Here is a 23,461-nt window from a genome sequence, read left to right as displayed (position 1 = left end):
GTCTCCTTGATCAAAAGGAAAGCACAGATCTGACAAAAGTTGATGTTAACGCAGATTATAAAGAATTAATGAAAAGGTAGGAGGTTGTGTGTCTTTCATGACAACATTTCACAGTTGTGTGTTTTGACTTCGCTTGCCGTCTGCCTCATTATTGATCATTCAATTAGCGGTGATATGTATTCTGGTGGCGTTGACGTAGCTAATGGCTGTCACCAGGGTAACAGGGTTTAAATGCTAGCTTACAAGACATGATGAATTGCAGATGATGTAAAATCCACACACCGTTCCCCAGGAAGGTGGAGGTGCTAGATGTATTTATAGTGTCACAACACGCTCTCAGACTGGGTGTTTCTACATATGATGGCTATGCTCGTTCTGATATGACAGCATTAACACATTGGGTGCCAACAACGAGAAATCTCGTTGTTGGCCGCCATGCGCTGAGTGCCAACAACGAGTTTTCTTTTATTAGCGATATCCATACATTTTTCATCCATCCAGCCACACGTTATCATTGGGACTGGCTCTGACCTCGAAAAGGGCAAATACCGCCCCCTATCGTCTCCCGGATGGTATTGCATCCATTGGATTGGAGTCAATGGAAATGCATGAGAAAAAAAAACTCCGGATTCCACATTTGACTTCTGAGCCATGTAACCTGAGACTATTGCATTCATTGAGGCAACCGAAAGCAGCGTGGATTATCTGTTTCGAGGTCTAACGTTGGATCAATAAACGCGATCGATATTTGGAATGGCGATCAGGAATTGGATTAATCTTTTTGCAGAACATCTGATCTGTGTAACGTTCGGGAGACTATCCTCCTTAGGATAGTATCCTACTGTCTACCTGGGTCACTCTTGTTATTATGGGTTCACCTTGTTGTCACCACTGATTGCTGTCGTCACTAATTGTCTGTCACACCTGGGTGCTGTCATTGGTTGACAGACTGCTGTCACTCATTGACAGCGTGGAATGTTGAGTATGTGACCTATTTAACATTTGCTCTATTCGGGGGGCGGAGCTAGGCGATCATGGAGTAGACGTGTTTCACGTGAGCTCCCTTCTACCGTGCGGAATATACGTTTTTCCCCTTTATTCTTTATTTTATTTTTATTTGTTTTTTGTCTGCTTGTTAAGTCGTCGAGTTTCAACTACTGTCGTCAACTTTTTTCGACTTTCTGCGATGTCGGTGGTGGAAACCAGATCCATGAGCGCTCCAGCCAGCAAACTACCACCGGGCCTGGCCGCACCATCGCCCGGTGTCGGGGAGATAAGGGAAGCTGTGCTCTCGGTCATGACCAAGCTCCATGCAGAATCTGAGACACACTTCGCTGAAACATAAAGAAAAGTGCTGGCGGATTTTTGTGATAACCTTCATCGAGAGATATCAGAGGAAATAAGGTTGGCGGTCGTCCCGTTGATAGACAAGATGGAGTCGCTGCACGCTGTCTCCTCGGCTAATGCTATCGAACTAGCTGCGCTAACGACAGAGGCCTCACTACAGGGCGAGAAGATGGCGGATCTGGAGCTCTCCCTGCTGGCTAGGCAGGCCGAAGTTGCCAAACTACAGTCGGTAATTGTGGAAATACAGTCCCAGGAGAGACGCTACAACATCAGGATTGTTGGAGTACCGGAGGGCAGCGGGGAAGGCCGTCTCTCTGAGACCATGCCGGAATTGCTGCAAGAAATACTGGGGAATGACGTCCTCCCCTCCCCTCCCGTATGTGAATCGGCCTACAGAGCGGGCAGGACCACTCCTGGAGTGAACAAGGAACCGAGGCCCATCATTGTCAAGCTGAACAGGCTACAGCAGAGAGAACTCATCATGCGGTCGGCTCGTGCCAGAAGGGGTCATCTAAGGCTTGGCGATCACAAAGTGGCCATTTTCGAAGACTTTACGCCGGAGGTTCAAGCACAGAGAGGCGAATACAAAGTGGTCCTGTCCAAGCTATGGAAACTAGGCCTGAGGCCCACGCTATTCGCTCCCGCGAAATTATCTGTGTTGGATAAGGTCGATGGTCGGCGTTCATTTTGGTCGTTGGCTAAAGCGAAGGAATATCTCGAGGGGATAGCCGAGACTGTAGCTTGATATCTATGACGGGTGAGTGACTTGGCGATGTGGGCCTGAATACATTGATAGGGCCGACGATTCATGCTGTCATGCCTAGACATGCTTACTGTCCACTGCCCATCCAACTAGCGGGGCTTCCCAATGACTTCTGTTACTTGCTAATGCTGACCTCATGGTCGTACTTGTGTATCGCCTCTTTGGAAGCTAACGAGCTAGCTGAACAATGTACATAACAGACTCTAACATGCTATCCGGATTCATCACTAGCTTACGCGCTAGCCTCGGGCTAGCTAGCGGGCTGCGTCTATCGTCTGCGCTGAGACATTCGAGACACGTTAATATTTACGCACTTTGGTTGTTGTTGCTGTTTAAGTGTCATCGGTTCGCACAATTCAGCGGTGATCGGGTCCTTAACTAACTTCTTGTATGCTTTTATTTTTATATCCAGGCTGTTTTGAGCTTTGGGCTCCGGTAGGAGAAGATCGGTTGAATATATATATAAACAATATATGATAACAGGTTGTGTCAGGTATTGCTTATTACCATCCCCGGGTTAATGAATGTGTTTAATTCTATTCTTACAAAGGTTATGTCATTCCAGCCGTTGTGCCTGATCAGAGGGGCACTTACAGGTGTGCACTTTGACCATAATCCCCCTTTTTTCCCTTTCTTATTATTGTCGTTGTTTAAATGACATCTGTTTGCACAATTTACCTGTGATCCGATCCTGCCTTAGACTATCTGCTGGTATGCTTTAATTTAATTTTGTTTTGAATTTTCCTTTATCCATTTGTGCTATAACATTGCGATGTTGATGCGCAAACTTGGAAGTAGATGGTTGCAGGGTTGATGTTGAGTTATTATATAATAATGGCTATTTTTTCCATTATAGTTATCTCATGTTAGGGCCAAGGCTCACGGTGGTTTTCGACCGATATCTTTATTGAAAAAATATATGATAACAGGTTGTGTCAGGTATTGCTTATTACCATCCCCGGGTTAATGAATGTGTTTAATTCTATTCTTACATAGGTTATGTCATTCCAACCGTTGTGCCTGTTCAGATGGGCTGTTACAGGTGTGCACTTTGACCATAACCCCCTTTTTTCCCTTTCTTATTATTGTCGTTGTTTAAATGACATCTGTTTGCACAATTTACCTGTGATCCGATCCTGCCTTAGACTATCTGCTGGTATGCTTTAATTTAATTTTGTTTTGAATTTTACTTTATCCATTTGTGCTATAACATTGCGACGTTGAAGCGCAGACTCGGAAATAGATGGTTGCAGGGGTGATGTTGAGTTATTATATAATAATGGCTATTTTTTCCATTATGGTTATCTCATGTTAGGGCCAAGGCTCAGGTGGTTTTCGACCGATATCTTTATTGAATTTAATTTTTATTATTATTTGTGTTTATTGGACTAGTGGGGGTTTAATCAGGGGTTTATCTAGAGGGGGGTCGGAGTGGGGAGCGTCTTATTGGATCCATGACTCCAGTGGGAAATGATAGGAAGATGACCATCCTTAGTGGATGGGGCATAGGGAGGGGATTGGAGAGTGGGTATAGGAGGGCTTATAATAGGACGGGTGGGTTAGGGTTTAGAGTAGAAGGAGGGGGGGTTGTAACTGGGGTGTTTTTTATTTTTTTTTACTTTATTTTTTAGCGTTTATCGCTTTTCTGGTCAAGCATGACTGACAGAAACAGGTTGAAATGGGATGTAGAGCAGGGGAAGACATTCTGAGAAATGACGGCCTCATAAGTATATTATTGTCGCCCCATAGCCAATTCTGTCAACAGGTTATGGGCCCAGATCACGCAGGGGCGAAATAATAAGGGTAGCAAGTTTAGCTGAAGTATAGGCTAGTTTAGCGCCGGGAGCACCGCGTGGCTAAAGGCTATACCAAAAGAGCTAAAGCTACGCCTACCATCAAAAAGGAGGATAGCGACCAAGGGAAGGAGCAAATGGCCCTCATTCAATGGAAAGGCAGAAGACTATGAGCTCTGGGAAGAGCGCATGGTATGCTGCATGCACAGTGTGGGACTGAAGACGACGATCTTGACGGCCCCCACGGGAGACCTGACGGCAGAAGCACAAGCCCTGGACGACAAGCGTAATGCAGATGCATACTGTGAGTTAGCACCACTGCTTGACGACACAAGCTTGGGGCTGATATTCCGCGACACTAAAGACAAAGGCCGAGAAAGCCTGGGAGTGTTGAGAGAACATTATATCGGGCAAGGAAGACCCCGAGTCGTGGCCCTCTACATAACACTAACAGCACTGAAGAAGGGGCACACCGAGACTGTGACCGAATACGTCATCAGAGCTGAGCAGATCATTACGGCATTGAAGAGTGCAGGAGAAGCACCAAGCGATGGGCTAATGATGGCGATGGTGATGAGGGGACTACCGGAGCTGTACAAACCGTTCACACTCCTGGTAACACACGGTTCAGCGGACATGACGCTGGGAAAGTTCAAGGCCAAGTTATGAAATTTCGAGGCCTCAGAAGATATCCACCTAGCCGCCGCGGAGGCCCAAAGGAAGGGACTGATCGTGGACACAAGTGCGTCATCCCACGTCATCAACGACAGCAGTCGGTTCAAGAACTTTGACAACACTTTCCACCCGGAGAGACACAGCATGGAGCTGGCAGACGGGAAGCGCACCTACGGGTTGGCGCAAGAGAGAGGCGACGCACAGGTATGCCTCATAGACAGTGAGGGGCGCCGGTGTACAGTGACGTTAAAGAACGCTCTCTACGTACCCTCGTTCCCACAAGGACTATTCTCTGTAATAGCTGCTACTGCGAACGGTGCCAAAGTATTCTTCGATGAAGGTAAACATTTTCTTGTAGAGCCTGACGGTACACGATTTAACATAACGGTGTACCAGAGAATGTATTATCTGCAAACAGAGTGTAATGACAACGACAAGTGTAATGATAATAATGATATGTGTAACGTGACTGTCAGTCACAATATTCAGACATGGCATGAGATTATGGGTCATTGTAATTACGAGGATTTACTGAAACTGCAAGCAGTGACAGAAGGCATGCACATTGAAGGTGAAAAGCGTAGACCTGACAAAGAATGTGTAGTGTGCATAAAGGGGAAGTTTACTCAATCGAGAAACAGAAATCCCACAGAAAAAGTAAAGGTACCACTTGCACTAGTTAACACAGATCTAGCCGGTCCAGTAAGCAACGAGTCCATAGGAGGCTTTAGATATGTACAGTCTTTTACAGATGTGTGCACAGGGGCAGTGTTTGTTTACTTTCTCAAAGCAAAGAGTGACACACTCCAGGCCACGGAGAAATTCCTGGCAGACGTAGCCCCTTATGGTAACATAAGATGCTTGAGGTCCGACAACGGAACCGAGTTCACAAACAGAGAGTTCCAATCACTGTTGAGAAGGAACAAGATAAGACACGGGACGTCATGTCCATATTCCCCACACCAGAACGGAGTGGCAGAGAGGGAATGGCGCACTCTTTTCGAAATGGCTAGGTGTAAGCTAGTAGACAGTAACTTACCTAAGAGTCTATGGCATTATGCGGTGCAAGAAGCCGCTTACACCAGAAACAGGTGCTTTAATAAGCACACAGGCAACACCCCGTATACAGCACTGACAGGAAAGAAGTATAATCTAGCTAGAATGCACCAATTTGGATCAGTGTGTTATGCTTACCTGCAGGACAGAGGAAAGCTCGAGTCCAGATGTGAAAAAGGACTCTTTATAGGGCATGACAAAGGAAGCCCCGCTTTCCTAGTTTATCATCCCGGTAAAGGGAGAGTGCAGAAACACAGGCTAGTCAAGTTTGTCACAAAGACAACATGTGAGAACGAGACACAGACAGAGGAGCCAGAGCTGGACTCCAGAGTAAGGTGTGAAGAAACAGAGACACCTCAGCCCAGTGTACTTAGCACGGTCGTGCAGACAGACAGTCAGCAACCCCCAGAGGGCGATGACGAGGAGCACCCGAGGGTGACGTCACGTGCCCCAAGCAGTGGGAGGTATCCCTCAAGGGAACACAAACTCCTCCATAAGCTCCAACTGGTCCAGAACGCTGCTGCCCGTATAATCACCAGAACCCCTGTCATCAGTCACATCACCCCCATCCTACGCCAACTACACTGGCTTCCCATTAAACACTGCATAGACTACAAGATCCTCCTCCACCGAGAGGAGGTTGAGGTACTGGAACGTTGGTGCCAGGACAACAGCCTGCTCCTGAACATTGGTAAAACCAAGGAGCTGATCGTGGATTATAGGAGAGGACAGCAGGAGACACACACACCACTGACGATTAACGGGGCTACCGTGGACAGGGTGAGCAGCTTCAAGTACCTGGGGGTCCACATCTCAGAGGACCTGACATGGTCAACACACATAGACACAGTAGTAAAGAAAGCGAAGCAGCGCCTCTACCACCTGAGACAGTTAAGGAAGTTCAGAGTATCGGGGAAGATACTCCAGTCCTTCTACTCAGGAGCTGTAGAGAGCATCTTGACCGGAAACATCACTGCCTGGTATGGGAACAGCACGGCACAAGACAAGAAGGCCCTACAGAGAGTGGTGCGCTCAGCCGAGCGTACCACGGGTATTGCGCTACCTCCCCTGCAGGCTCTATACAACAAGAGGTGCAAATCCAGAGCCTGCAGGATAATGAAAGACCCCCACCACCCCAATAACAGCCTGTTCCAGCTGCTGAGGTCTGGCAGACGCCTGCGAACTCCAGCTACTAGGACGGAGAGGCTTAGGCTAAGCTTCTTCCCCCAGGCCATCAGAGCCTTGAACAATGAACATTGAGAGACACAGAAACTGAACTATCCACACACAAGCACATACACGACACGCACGCTGAGCACGCTCACACACTAGCAGCCACTTTAACACTCATGCCGCACACACGCACACTTATGGCCAGAGGAAAGGCCACTTAAAGTAGTATAACATCAGGAACAGTGTATTGCACTACTAAAGCTACCTAGCATGTCCTATATGCTCTGTAAATACTAATGTACAGATACCGAGATGGCACACCATGTACCTGTCTATTGCACTGTTTTATTGGATTCTATTAATATGTTGTACCACTGTATTTTATTGGATTCTATTATATGTTGTACCACTGTATTGCACATCGTCGCGGGCAAGACCAGCCGCATTTCATTGTATACCTGTATGACAATTAAAACTCTTGACTTGACTTGACTTGACTCCATACATTCAAGGCCATCCACAACCTCTCCCCTCCATACCTGTCCGACCTCCTTCACATCAACATTCCCACCCGGTCCCTCAGGTCTGCCTCCTCCATCGACCTGACCGTCCCCCCAGCCCATCTGTCCACCATGGGGTCAAGAGCCTTCAGCTGCTCTGCCCCCCGCCTCTGGAACTCCCTCCCCCCCGACATCAGGAACATTGACTCCATCATTCCATTTAAAAACCACCTCAAAAACCACCTGTTTAGGCAGGCGTATGTCTGATTTTATTTTTTGTCTGATTTTATATTTTAATGGATTGTGATTGTGAATTTAACTGTTTTTAAATTGTTGTACGGCGACCTTGACTGCCTTGAAAGGCGCCTTATAAATAAAATGCATTATTATTATTATTATTATTATTATTAAACCCCCAAAGTATCTGACAGACTATGCCCGGAGAGAAAGTGACGAGGATGACAGTACACTTACCACCATTGATTACTGCTACAGAGTAGTCAGTGGGGTACCTCAGACCTTTAAAAAGGCCATAGTGTCCCCTGAATCAAGTAAATGGGAGAGAGCAATGGATGAGGAAATGAGGTCCCTAGAGGACAACCACACCTTTACTCTAACCAAGTTACCAGAGGGCAGACAGACAGTGGGAGGGAAATGGGTGTATTCAATCAAGGAGGGTATTGAAGGCCACGACAAGTACAAAGCGAGATTTGTAGCTAAAGGTTACAGTCAGAGGGAGGGGATAGACTACGGTGAAACATTCTCCCTCACAGCCAATCTGACCAGTGTAAGGGTAGTGATGCAGAAAGCAGCTGAGGACAATTTGATTTTACATCAGATGGATGTGAAGACAGCCTATCTGCACCAGGGTTTCCGTTAGAAAAAATTGTTGCCGGTCTCAGTGTCCGGTAGATTTCAATCTACCGGTCAAATGGGATCAATTCCGGTCAGAGTTTATTGAGCTTAAAAACAATTGATAGGCAGGCTATATAAAGAATGACATCCTCAAGGCATGTAGATTTATAATATTTTAACTTAAAACTAGGCTACTTTTGCGTATATACAGTCATTAATATATTCCAAATAAAATAAATCCCAGAGTCTCCGTGCTGAAATTTGGCAGAGAGAGACGGCAACATTATCGTGGGTTTGCGTGATAAACTCCTAGACAACGATGTGTCAGCGGGAGCTTGGTGTTGCTGGATTTGCGAGATCATGCAGCTGCAGACCCACAGAGCAGCAGCGTTTTCAGTTCCGGTCTGGGGACCGCTCAGCAGCGCCCCCCACCCAACAGCTGAATTGCCAATGGCTGAATTGGAGTACTGCACCGTGCGGGCACAGCTGGTGGGTTCTGTGGCTCTGCAGCTGCATGCTTCTCGCAAAATCCAGCACTAAGCTCCCACTGACACATTGTTGTAATTATTAGACCTGCTTGGTGAAGCAACGATGAAACAAATGTAATGATTGTTTCGTTCATCGCATAGGCTATTTAATTTTAGCCTATTTTAATACAATTCAAATAATCAAATTGTGCTTAGAGGGAATTATTTTCACTGGACATTATGACCGGAGAGATTTAAATGTTCGGACTTCAACAGATTTTGCCGGTCAAATACTGGTAATTACCGGCTAACGGAAACCCTGATCTGCACGCACCCATAGATAGGGAGATATATATGGAACAACCTGAAGGTTACGAAAAGAAAGGAGAGAAGCTAGTGTGCAAGCTAGAAAAATCCATTTACGGCCTGAAACAGTCTGGGCGTAATTGAAACGAGTTGCTTCAAATATGTCTCATTGAAGATCACTTTCTACAGAACCCAGTAGACCCCTGTGTTTACTCAAGGGAGTGAAAAGAGTCAGGAAAAGTGATAATCGTCATTTGCGTGGATGATTTGATCATCGCAGCAGACAACACTAGAAACCTAGAACAGGTGAAAGGTATGCTCTCCACCAGATTCAAAATGAAAGACCTTGGCAGGTTAAAGCATTTTCTAGGCATGGACTTTGAACAATCTGCCAGTTGTGTAAAAATATCCCAGAAGAGATATGTGGAAAAGATCCTGAAACGTTTTGACATGTAAGAATGTAGATCAAGGGAAACACCATGTGATCAAAAACTAGACTACCAGGAGGATACTCAGAAACTGACAGATGTAAAAATGTACAGAGAAGCTGTGGGTAGCCTCATTTATTTGACAACATGTACTCGCCCTGACCTATGTTTTGTAGTGAGTAAATTGTCACAGCATTTTGCTGATCCCACAGAGGAGCACTGGATTACGGTAAAAGCTGTTTTTCGTTATCGCAAAGGTACAGCAGATAAACAGCTGTGTTTCAGAAAGAGCAGCTTAGGGCTTAAAGCCTACAATGATGCAGACTGGGCAGCTGACACCACAGATAGAAGAAGTACCACAGGATATTGTGTGAGTTTGAACTCAAACAGCTCACTGGTTTCATGGAAAACAAAGAAGCAGCCCACAGTGGCACTATCAACTTGTGAAGCCGAATATATGGCTCTAGCTATGACAATACAGGAATGTATTTATCTAGAACAACTGCTTGAATGAATGGATACCTATGTACAGGGCCGCCTGGGAGAAATGCGAGGCCCTGTGCGAGATTGAAACGCGAGAGAGAGAGAGAGAGAGAGAGAGAGAGAGAGAGAGCAAGAGAGAGCTCCCGTTCTACAGTCAATATACAGTGTTATCGCTTTGTAACACTGTACAAATTTCTCCCCAACACACATGTACAAGTGGCAGTAATGCAGAAAATCCAGCAAGGGAAGAAGCAGTGTAGAAAACAGGTGGAGTTTTTGCCTAGCAATGGGAATGCTTTGGATGTACTGTGTAGATAGAAGTACACACTCTAGTGTTGATGTCTTTGTTTACAAGGCTTCAGGTATGGTTGCTCTGCTACAAACACAGTAGAGCAGCTGTGTGCACATCCAACCTGTTTTAGGCCAGGTGCAGGATAAAACTAAATGTGACTGAAGGAAAAATTGCAATGAACTGACCGACACAATTGACAACTATAAGCAATGCAATGCTCAGAGAGAGAGAGAGAGAGAGAAAGAGAGAGAGTCTGTGATGATCCAGACAGATAGAGTCTGTGGTCCAGAGAGAGAGAGATGAGTCTGTGGTCCAGACAGAGAGAGAGAGAGAGATGGGTCTGTGGTCCAGACAGAGAGAGAGAGAGATAAGCAAGACAGCTAAGATGAGCCCCTCAAGGATATTCAACTTTTAATGGAAGAACAAAACAGAAGGAAAAGATAACTTCAAAGGCAACATGAATATACATAGATCCAAAAGGACAAAGATCAACTGTTAAATCCAAAGAGATGAGGATCTATACCAGAGAAAACAAAGTAGCAAGGAGCCAACGGCCGACATCAGCTAAGGAGGCTAACTGCAAATAGAGTAGCCAGGTACTGACACCAGGTACACCGTTAGCTACGACAGCTAGCCGGCCCGCTTTGGCTCAATATAACGTTAGCTACGTTAGCTAGCCGGCCCGCTTTGGCTCAATATAACATTAGCTACGACAGCTAGCCGGCCCGCTTGGCTCAATATAACGTTAGCTACGTTAGCTAGCCGGCCCGCTTGGCTCATTATAACGTTAGCTACGTTAGCTAGCCGGCCCGCTTGGCTCAACATAACGTCTACGACAGCTAGCCGGCCCGCTAGCTCAACATAACGTTGGCTACGATAGTTAGCCGGCCCGCTAGCTCAACATAACATTAGCTACGATAGCTAGCCGGCCCGCTAGCTCAACATAAGGTTAGCTACAATAGCTAGCCGGCCCGCTGGTCCAACAGAACGTCAGCTACGATAGCTAGCCGGCCTGCTGGCTCCACATAACGTTAGCCAACATAACGTAGCCACGATAGCTAGCCGGCCCGAGAGAGAGAGAGAGAGAGAGAGATATCTCCACGGCGGGAATAGAATAGAGTGCATTAAAAACTCACCAAACTTCCAAGAGGATGGAGACAACCGCGTGGAGTTGACGAAGTTCATCTACCGAACGACCGTCCTCTTCATCTTGGCATAACAATGCTGCACGCGCTCTCTCTAGGTTAGCTAACGCTAGTTAGCCTTTAGCTAAGCTACTAGCCGACATGGCTATCCCGACTGAACCACACGTTAGCACTCGATATTATAACGTAGCTAAAGCTAACTAGCTGTCCCTGCCTTTAGCTAAGCCGACATGGCTAGCTTGACTGAACTTTCTAACATGCAACAACTTTCATCTTCAGTCCATCTGCCGAACGACCATCCTCTTTGTTTTGGCTGGCATAACCTCCAATGCTGCACGCGCGAAATAGTCAGACGCAGCTGACGCACGCCGGCCGACTGTACACATGTAACCCCTCCCTTCGTTGAAACCAATAGTATGTCTGCTGCAGAGCCCCAGAGCTCCAATAGTGTATCTGCAGTCTGCAGAGCCACAGAGCCAGGAACAAGTCAGACACATTCTACAAACGTGTCTAATGTGAAATATATAAGCATATAAGCTAAACTAGATTTTAGGTCTGTGATGAAAAAGGGCCTCGCGGGAAGGGGGGCCTTGCAAAAAAAATTTAAAATAAATAAATACATTTTTATTTTAAATTTTTTTTGGTGCGAGGCCCCCCTTCCCGCGAGGCCCTGTGCGACCGCACTGCTCGCACACCCCCTGAGGCGGCCCTGCCTATGTATATAAGAAGACTGTTGTTTACGAGGACAACCAGGGAACCATTGTGATTGCTAGAAACCCTGTGTGCCGACAGAGATGTAAACATGTCGATATAAAATATCATTTCATCAGATCTGTCATCAGAGAAGAAAGAATGACACTGATTTATTGTCCAACAGACGACATGGTAGCAGATGCTATGATGAAATCTGCTTCCGAACTGAAATTGAAAAGATTTGCAGAGGTCATGTTTGGTGTGTAAATATTGACTGCCATATTATTTTTGATGTTCTGAACTGTATTATTTCCATTGTAAATTGTTTTTGAAGAAGTTATACAGTGTGCTAGACAACCCTAAGTGGGAGTGTTAAAGTTAGAGGTTATATGTAGGATTGCAAGTAACTGTCTAACTGTACATAACTGCTTCCACTGACTGTAACATAACTGTTTCCACTGGAGGGCGCTATAGGCGGAGCTTTTAATGTTACCGCCAGGTAGAGTAGAGTAGTTCAAGTTCAAGTTCTTTAATAGTTGTCATACAGAAGTACAGAATACTTTCATACAAAATGCTTCTTACTGTTACGCTCCAGAGACTGTGCTAGACAAGATAGTATCAAATAACATAATAACATAATATAGCATGAATTTAGAAGAAGAAAATGAGGTCACAGTGTTCGGTATAGACATATGTACAATGTTCTGAGTTACCATATAATATACAATACACAATACTATGCAGTGTACTAATGTACAGTACTATCTAGTGCAAAGCAGAAATGGGATGAGGTACAATTTTAGGTACAATTTACAGTAAGGTGTACGAGTTGTAGTGCAATCCTTCATCCATAAATATAAAGTGTGGGGAGTGGGTGCTACAGTGTGTTTGTTTAAAGTGGGTGTGTGCTATAAGTGTGTGGAGTGGGTGCTACAGTGTGTTTGTTTAAAGTGAGTGTGTGCGTGTGGATGTGTGTGCTATGTGCGTTTGGTGGTTGTTGTTGTGTAGTGTTCATTCATTGTTCGTTTAGCAGCCTGATGGCCTGGGGATAGAAGCTTCTTCTGAGTCTTTCTGTGCTCGCCTTGAGACTCCTGTATCGCTTGCCTGACCGCAGCAGTTCAAAGAGGCAGTTGTTCGGGTGACTGGAGTCTTTAATGATTCTCTTAGCCTTGCCCTTGCAACGCTTGTAGTAAATGTTCTGGAGGGTGGGGAGCCCCCCTCCAATTGTGCGTTCGGCTGAACGTGTCACTCTTTGTAGTCTGCTTTGGTCTTGTGCAGTGCTATTCCCAAACCAGGAGGTGATGTTGCCGGTCAAGATGCTCTCTATTGTACATGAGTAGAAGTTCTTAAGGATCTTCTGGCTGACTTGGAACTTCCTTAGGCGCCTGAGGAAGTAGAGGCGTTGTCGTGCCTTCTTCACAACACTGTTAATGTGTGTGGTCCATGTCAAGTCCTCGGATATGTAGGCTCCGAGGTACTTAAAGCTGTTGACTCTCTCAACCGGTGCCCCGTCGATGCTGAGGGGGCTGTAGTCCTTGACCCCCGACCTCCTGAAGTCCACAATCATCTCCTTTGTTTTGCTGACGTTCAGGGAGAGGCTGTTTTCCTGGCACCATCCCGCCAGGACCTTGACCTCTTCCAGGTAGGCCCTCTCGTCGTTGGCAGAGATCAGGCCCACCACCACTGTGTCGTCAGCAAATTTGACGATTGTATTGCTACTCCGCTGAGCCACACAGTCGTGTGTGTACAGGGAGTAGAGGAGGGGACTCAGAACACAGCCCTGGGGGGCCCCTATGTTGAGGGTGATGGATGAGGAGGTGCAGTTGCCTGCTCTCACCACCTGGGGTCTGCCAGTCAGGAAGTCCAAGACCCACTGGCAGAGGTCATAGCCCAAGCCCAGGTCCCTGAGCTTGGCTATGAGTATGGAGGGGACTATGGTATTGAATGCCGAGCTGTAGTCGATGAATAGCATTCTCACATAGTTCCCCTGCCTCTTGTCCAGGTGTGATGCTGCTGTGTGCAGCACATGGGATATGGCGTCCTCCGTGGACCTGTTGGGGCGGTATGCAAATTGCAGGGGGTCCATGTTGATGGGGAGGGAGGAGCAGATGTAGCCCTTTACTAGCTTCTCGAAGCACTTCATGGCTATGGAGGTGAGAGCTACAGGGCGGTAGTTGTTGAGGCAAGCAGGCTTGGATTTTTTGGGTACAGGGACAATAGTGGACTTCTTCAGGCAGGTGGGGATGACAGCCTGTTCTAAGGACAGGTTAAATATGTCAGTGAATACTGGGGCCAGTTGGTCGGCACAGACTTTTAGGACTTAAAAGTCTTAAAAAGGTGTTGCCGAATTTCTATCAGCATGTGACCTGTCCCACCAGAGGCGAGAACATATTAGACCATGTATACTCGCAATTTAAGAATGGGTACAAGTCACAGGCTCTTAGTCCATTCGGTAAGTCCGATCACGCCGCCATCTTTCTTTTGCCAAAGTATAGACAAAGTCTCAAGCGAACGCCGGTAGTATCGCGAGAGGTTAAGCGTTGGACCGTGACGTCAGAGGAGACACTCCAAGCTGCGCTTGAATGCACAGACTGGAGTGTATTCCGTGATAACACAGCCAATATTAACGAATACACTGAAACGGTGCTTGACTTTGTCTGTACTCTGGTAGAAGAAACAATCCCCTCTACCACAATTAGAATATACCCAAATCAAAAGCCCTGGGTAGATAAATCCGTCCGTGAGGCTCTGAAAGTGCGCACATCAGCCTACAACACCGGGCTGGTGACAGGCAACATGGAAGAACACAAGACGGCAAGATACAACGTCAGGAGAGCAGTAATAGAGGCAAAACGGCGTTACAGGGATAAAGTTGAACTCCAGTTTGAACAGGCTGACTCTAGAGGTATGTGGCAGGGCCTCAGAACAATGACAGACTACAAAGGCACCTCCCTCAAACTGAACAGTGACATCTCCTTAGCAAATGATCTCAATTCCTTCTATGCGAGGTTTGAGGCTGTGAATAACAACACCAGCCTACAAACCACGGCAATGGGGGGGGGGGGGGGGGGGTCTGCTGATGGAGACTCAGGCCATGGTTAGACTAGTGTATTCCTGGCATTTTTTTATACGTTTTTGACGACGTTTGATGTCCCTATTACACAGAAATGCGTTTTTTGGCGTTTTTTTGTGGATACGGCTGAAACGCAAAATTGTGTTTGCGTTTGGAGATACGCGAAAAAAACGAATCGACAACAGCGTGTAGTCAGCACGCTAGCCGTTGTTGCGAAAACGCCCATGCGCAGTAGATACCATCTGCGTGCCCTTCCGGTGACAACAGTGTGTGTGTTTGGGACATAGCTCCGTGTGTGTCCCAAATAGCTTCAGCTACCATGTGTTGTCAAGTTATTGTTATAAGGACCCCAGTCCAAGCTACAACAGTCTGCATTCCCTTAACAATTGTTTGTATTGAGCCGTATTGTATTGTACCCATATGCAATATGTTAAATAAAGTTTACATCCATTCATTCTGCTAGCATTACCGATTGCATGAGCAGCTGGCTAACGTGAGCTATCAGGATTCAGACCCTGTTAGCTCAGAGCTCCTCTTTCAACTTAACAAGCATTAAACAAAATGGCCCAGTCATCTATTCACCTTTGTTTAATACACACAGCGTTGTCTCTAATGTTATCTAACTACTGATAGCTCGCGATATCAGTTTTGGTGCTGGCTAAGTAGCGTGAGCTAACGTTAGCTTCTAGCCACAATGCTATATTGTTATAATGGCATACTCCATTGACGTTAGCATGCAGCTAACAATGCTACCGATCGTTTTTTAGACTAAACTATCCGCTCTTGGTGGTCACTTGTGTTGATGTTAGTTTTGTTTCATCAACAAATGACAGGCAGAACACACAGTGAATGTATCCGTTTTGTTTATTGCACTTTTATTAGGCTTTGCTGAAAAATAATTGCTGCATTGAGTAAATAGGCAAGATGGTGGCGCGGCATAGGCGCCTGCCTTATTGACATTTTCTTTGCTGGAGCTTCCAGGAAGTGTATTGGCACATTCGTTCTGATTGGTTGAAATTGTCTTCATGTTTGCCACCTACTGCCACCTACTGCTTTGGCAGTGTACTACATCAGTGTGCTCGTGTGACAAAAACGGAAAAAAAACGAAAGTGTGACTCGAGGCGCACGACGTCGCGGCGATACGCATATGAAAACAATACGAAGATGATACGAAAGGTGTAACCGCAGCCTCAGTGTTCAGGGTAACAGAGCATGAGGTTAGGCGGACCTTTAAAAAAGTGAATATCAGGAAGGCAGCAGGACCGGCCGCGTCCTAAAAGTCTGTGCCGACCAACTGGCCCCAGTATTCACTGACATCTTCAACCTGTCCTTGGAACAGGCTGTCATCCCCACCTGTCTGAAGAAGTCCACCATCATCCCTGTACCCAAAAAATCTACGCCCGCTTGCCTCAACGACTACCGCCCTGTAGCCCTCACCTCCATAGCCATGAAGTGCTTTGAGAAGCTAGTGAAGGGCTACATCTGTTCCTCCCTCCCCATCAACCTGGACCCCCTGCAATTTGCATATCGCCCCAACAGGTCCACGGAGGACGCCATAGCCCATGTGCTGCACACAGCAGCATCACACCTGGACAAGAGGCAGGGGAACTATGTGAGAATGCTGTTCATCGACTACAGCTCAGCATTCAATACCATAGTCCCCTCCAAACTCATAGCCAAGCTCAGGGACCTGGGCTTGAACTATGACCTCTGCCAGTGGGTCTTGGACTTCCTGACGGGCAGACCCCAGGTGGTAAGAGCAGGCAACTGCACCTCCTCATCCATCACGCTCAACATAGGGGCCCCCCAGGGCTGTGTTCTGAGCCCCCTCCTCTACTCCCTGTACACACATGACTGCGTGGCACAGCGGAACAACAACACAATCATCAATCAAATTTGCTGATGACACAGTAGTGGTGGGCCTGATCTCTGCCAACGACGAGAGGGCCTACCTGGAAGAGGTAGAGAATCTGTCACAGTGGTGTCAGGAGAACTGCCTCTCCCTGAACGTCAGCAAAACAAAAGAGATGATTGTGGACTTCAGGAGGTCGGGGGTCAAGGACTACAGCCCCCTCAGCATCAACGGGGCACCGGTTGAGAGAGTGAACAGTTTCAAGTACCTCGGAGCCCACATATCCGAGGACTTGACATGGACCACACACATTGACAGTGTTGTGAAGAAGGCACGACAACGCCTCTACTTCCTCAGGCGCCTAAGGAAGTTCCAAGTCAGTCAGAAGATCCTTAGGAACTTCTACTCATGTACAATAGAGAGCATCCTGACTGGCAACATCACCTCCTGGTTTGGGAATAGCACTGCACAAGACCGTAGCAGACTACAAACTACAAAGAGTGACACGTTCAGCCGAACGCACAATTGGAGGGGGGCTTCCCACCCTCCAGAACATTTACAACAAGCGGTGCAGGGGGAAGGCGAAGAGAATCATCAAGGACTCCAGCTACCCGAACAACTGCCTCTTTGAACTGCTGCGGTCAGGCAAGCGATACCGGAGTCTTAAGGCGAGCACAGAAAGACTCAGAAGAAGCTTCTATCCCCAGGCCATCCGGCTGCTCAACGAACAATAAACACTATGCAACAACCATCAATTGCACATAGCACACACACCCACACGCACACACTCACTTAAACAAACAACACACTGCAGCACCCACTCTCCACACTTTAGATCACACAAACACACTTTATATTTATTGATAAAGGATTTGCACTACAACTCGTACACCTACTGTAAATTGTACCTAAATTGTACCTCATCCCATTTCTGCTTTGCACTATATAGTATTGTATACTATGTATAGTATTGTATGTACACTGCATAGTATATTGTTATATGGTAACTCAGTTACGTCTATTATGCATCGAACATTGTACATATGTCTATACTGAACACTGTGACCTCATTTTTTACTTCTAATTTACATGCTATACTATGTTATTTTATTTCATACTTATCTTGTCTTGCACAGTCTCTGGAGCGTAACAGTAAGAAGCATTTTGTATAAAAGTATTCTGTACTTCTGTATGACAACTATTAAAGAACTTGAGAACTTGAACTTGGGTAGTCCCCCTCCAAAACTGAGGCAGGCTGACAACGGGGGGAGAGGGGAGGGCTGCTGTGTGGGGAGGCAACGTGAGACAGGACAGGAGAGGAGACGACAGTCCTAACTGAGTGTTTATTCGAGGCAGAGAACCACACACAGAGACAGAGGCCCCCGGGGCATCAGTGAATGAATTCAAACAGTCCGGTACCAAACAGTACTATTTCACTTACTGATGGGTCCCTTGTAGCCCAAGCAGTCCAGGCCATCCACATTCCCCTCTGCCCACCCTGCCTGCCACCTCTACAGGTCACACACGCATCTATCCTTTTCATTTAATCTTCCAGTGACCTGAACACACGGTGAGATGCTTCAGCCTCTCTCCCTAACGGGGACAGACAGGTACGCTTACTAGTGATGACGTCACTACTGTTCTCCTTACAACACAGCTCCACAAGCAGTGATATCCATACAGTACACACGCTTATAACCCATCAAACCTTCAGCCCAGTAGCTGTGTGCCCGGGCAGAGGTCCAGAAGGGGGTCTCTCGTCTTGGTATAATGTGGTGTGATTAGTCCGTGTAGATGCTGGGACGCCCCCTGCGGCTGGGCCCAGTGGAACCCCCTCAGATCAGAGCTGTAGCTCACGGTACTGATGTGCTCCTGCGGCGAGAGCCAGGATGGGAACTCTTGACAGTGATAGTACCCGATGGCTCCCCCGGTCTCAGATACGTGTGCTTGTCAAACTTAAGCTAACAACGGCACCAGTGCTTTATACAGTACTAGTAGGAGCTCAGAAGGGTGAGGAGTGTGTGGATGGTGAATCAAGCATTGCAGCCAATTGTGTGTTTGAGGAAGTAATCGAGCAACGCACACACACACACACACACACACACACACACACACACACACACACACACACACACACACACACACACACACACACACACACACACACGCACGCACGCACACACACGCACTCATGTGCACATGAACAAACCAACCAACAAACAAAATGAGGGGCCGACCCACAGAGCTTAGCAGTTATAGCAGAGGTGTTCCTTCTGAGGGCCTAATACAACAACACTGCAGTGACACAAGAACGTTTAAGGAGGGATAAAACATTTTATTTACCTTATATTTGGCAAATGGTAAATGGTGCATTTATATAGAGCTTTTTTTTATCCAAAGCGCTTTACAATTTTGTTCCTCACATTCACCCATTCGCTCACACATTCAACGATGGTGGAGTCAACCATGCAAGGTGCCAACCTGCTCATCGGGAGAAATTAGAGGTTAAGTGTCTTACTCAAGGACACTTCGACACGCTGCCTGGGAGGAGCGCGAATTGAACCGGGAACCTTCTGATAACCAGACGACTGCTCTACCTCCTGAGCCACTGTCACCCCTGTCGCCCCCATTTCATACTGTTTCATGAACTGAATTGAATGTTCTGTACTTTCAATAGCTCCTATACCATTCACATTTCTCACTGATCAACCATGCTGTAAATAAACTAACCATTATATTATTATTATTGCACTACGTAATACCGTTGCATACTGTTAGAGCATGGTTGCTGTCTGAAGACTAATATGGAAACGCTTTTTCAAATATATGCAGCTGTTGTTCCCATTGCTTTTTATAATGAACCATATCGTAAAATGTCAAGGTACTGTAAGACCAGGTCATTCCAGAAAGAGAAGCCAGGAAGGGGGTTTGGCTGGAGTCAATGGCAGGCCAGAAGGCACGCTGACATTACTGCTGCTCTCTGAGAACATGTCCTGGCAGGGGCACACAGTGACACATACTGTAGAGGCAGAGCAGAGGGCATGTGTAACTCACCTCTGACCTTTTCCAGTGGGTGACCATTATCCTACTACATGTACAGTATGTTGTATACATAAGCACCACTATAGCTACAACCCGAGGGCACTGCTTACAATATACAGCATACGAAAAAGTTGATATAGGCTGCTCACTGAACTACATGATGCCAGACCTTTGCAATCTGCAATCTGTTAACATTTTCATTCAATCAATGACCGTGCAGATTGATTGATTGAATGAACGTTTTATTAACAGATTGCAGAATTGGTACAATACAGTACGGCTCAATACACACAATTGTTAAGGGGATGCAGACCAGAGAAAGACTTTCGTCTTGTTTACATCAGGGTCCCCCATTTTCAATTCATAATGAATTGTAAGTAAGGGTGCAACTAGCTCCGTGCAATCCATTCTTTGTGGATCTAGCTCCCAAGTCTTGGTGTCTTTATTATTTATTATAATTGTTATTGCACTGCACTATTTTACTCTGTCTCTTGCTTTTATTACAGGTTTGAAACTGTCGGGTATTAAACTGTGTGGGTATCAAGGAAGAAAGACTGTCAGGCTTTAAAACTGTGTAAGACCCAGGCCTAGAACCGCGCCCTGAGAGAGGGAACTGCGCCCTGAGAGGGAGGTTTGCCCTGAGTGGGAGGTTCGAAGGGTCAAAGTGGGTATCAAACAGAAGGTAAAGACGACTTTGAACTGTTAACTCTTTCTGCGCCAACCCCGAGATTTCTCAGGTTTAGATCCTTTTATATTTTTTCGATTTTCCTATTCAAAACAGTCACACAGACTTTGGTGACTCATCTGAGTCCTTGAAATTGCAATGACGATTGAATCCCGCCAGGTGGCAATATCGTCTACCTTATGATGCATATGGCCCAGCTTAGTGTGGGGTGGCCCCAGCCCCCAAACAACTATAGGCACTCACTCTACTAGTAGGTTGCGAGCAGCTGTGAGCAGGACGACAATGGCGATCGCATAGAGCGAATTATTCGATATTATGAAAAAGACTAAATGGATTATATGGATGATGATTATGGACGATAAGGTGCGTTTTCTAACGTTATATGTATTGATCCTGTTCTGATTCAAGACACTTGGACTCGAAGTGAGAAATGGAGTACCTCTAAAACAAAGGTAGCGTCTATGGCGGCTACGTGGCGTAGTGGGCAAGGCGCTCGCCACGAATGCGGAGACGCTGGGCTCGCCTGTTCGAGCCCAGCGCTCCACATTGCTTTCAGTTTAGCTGGTCGTTCATACTAATACACATTGGCCGTATTAGGGGGTGGGAAACTGATGGGTGGGGATCGGGCGTTGTGGACAGCGACTCCTACAGGTCGGTTGGTGCGCCTGCGCGGTAGAATCAGGAAGTGTCGGGGGCAGCGTGAGCCTCCCACGCGTTACTCCTCGCCACTGAGAGATCGAGCTGCGCAGGTGAAAAGATGCGACTGCTGTTACCTCAAGTACCGGAGGGGACTTGTGCTATGTATGACTTAGTCCACATTGCAGCCGGCTTGTGGGAGGCAAGAAACAGCGTTCGTGACAGGGGAGGGTTGAATTGGATGATACGAAATTGGGATGGGAGAGAAATATAGAAAAATGGGAGAAAAAATGGACAAAAAAAAACAAAGGTAACGTCTATTTTACATCTACTTTACTGAAACTCCATCATAAAACATGCGTTTGTATGATCGCAGTGTCGGAAAACGACCCCCCCCCCCGGCTTTGTAAAGAAACAAGGTCATGTGTTTACCTTTGACCTGGCAATAATATAGGTTTCAGGCGAGCAGCCGCTAGATTTGCGCATATACGCTGCACAAAACACACTTTATCTCACAATCTGAAACGGGGGCGGTTTTTAGCTCGGGATTGTGCACGAACAAGGGTATGTAGAAACAAACTCATTTTTACATGTTGGAGTATAAATAGTGCCTGAGTTCAAATGAGCCATACTATTGTCTCCATTATAGCTATAATATAGAATATACAATAGCTCAGCAAAGATCGTGAAATATCGTGAAAATGGTAAAAAAAAAATGGCGCCAGGGAGTACAGATGGGAAAACAGCGTGGCAGTCAATGAGTTAAACAGTAATCCAGAACTATTTTATTGCACTGTAAAAAACTGTGATTTTATAGTATGTCTGTACTTTATGTGCTCATTTCATCATTCATGTCTTTTCTATTCTACTAAAACTGAATCAAACCATAAAGAAGGTGGCCTGTTGGGATGTTAGATCCTAATGTGAAAAACTGTGTCTGCTCATTTACCTTTATCATGTTTTTTAACAAATTACATAAGCCTATTGGAACGTAAGGTTCTGATATGATTTGATTAATATATCTGCATTATTTTATCCCACTTTATGCTTTGCTCTTGCTGCTTGTTTTACACTGATTTTATGTCTTATTTCTTACTGATATAAAGCACTTTGAACTGCAATCCCCTGTATGAAAGGTACTATACAAATAAAGTATTATTATTATGTGAGGATACTGGGCAGCCAGGCTCTCAGGTACAAATCAATTTGAACCTCAGCGTTTCACCGAGAGGCAGGGAGGTATATTTCTGGAGCACTTACCAAAGTCTGACATGTTTGATTCTTTTTCCCCACCTCCTCTTCAAGTGCTTCACACTCCTTCCCTCTGGCGCTGATCTCAGTCTCCTGAGGAGAGAGACAAAGCACAGGATGGCTTCCAGGGTTTGTCTGGAACACTGGCTTCCTGAGAGAACTCAACGCTGTCTGACAGAGAAACTGTTTCACCACTCGCTCTATTAAGGTGTGTGTGTGTGTGTGTTGCAAAAATATTGTATTTGTATAGCACCACAATGATAATTGATGGATATGTTTCATACAGCTTAGCATGGCGATATTTTGTGTGCCGATATTGTATCGATACATGGATGGAAGTATCGATCTTTAAAAAAAAGTGAGGTTTTTCGTGTTGAGGACCCCAAACTGATACACATCAGACTAGAGCTGCTTGATTATGGAAAAAATCATAATCACAATTATTTTAATTGATATTGAAATCATGATATTTTTTTTGATCCACTTTTTCTCTCATTTTTCAATTTTTCTCCCATCCCAATTTTTCATATCGTCCAATTCAACCCTCCCCTGTCTTTGAACGTTGTTTCTTGCCTCCCACAAGCCGGCTGCAATGTGGACTAAGTCATACATAGCACGAGTCCCCTCCGATACTCGAGGTAACAGCCGTTGCATCTTTTCACCTGCGCGGCTCGATCTTTCAGCGTCAGGGGTCTGGGCTTTGGAGGGGCCCCGCCCTCGTCGCTTCTTGATTCTACTGCGCAGGCGCACCAACCGACCTGTAGGAGTCGCTGTCCACAACGCCCAATCCCCACCCTTCAGTTTCCCTCCCCGTAATACGGCCAATGTGTATTACTGTGGACGACCAGCTAAACTGAAAGCAATGTGGAGAGCGGGGCTCGAACAGGAGGCATCCTGTTCGAGCTCAGTCTCCAGCATTCGTTGCGAGCGCCTTGCCCACTGCGCC

General features: G+C 46.2%; 1 protein-coding gene across 1 annotated transcript in view; it reads right to left on the bottom strand.

Annotated features, from left to right (window-relative positions):
• rimbp2b (RIMS binding protein 2b) overlaps window positions 1-23,461 on the bottom strand; it is a gene marked incomplete at its 3' end in the record, with an annotated part of 270,407 nt that overhangs the window by 135,916 nt on the left and 111,030 nt on the right. Inside the window, 1 exon segment of the mRNA XM_084307792.1 lies at window positions 22,525-22,608.

Source organism: Notolepis coatsorum (assembly GCF_963971535.1).
Source record: "Notolepis coatsorum genome assembly, chromosome: 1".
NCBI lineage: Eukaryota > Metazoa > Chordata > Actinopteri > Aulopiformes > Paralepididae > Notolepis > Notolepis coatsorum.
Note: the sequence above shows the minus strand (reverse complement) of the source record. Positions and strands in the feature narration are given on the sequence as shown.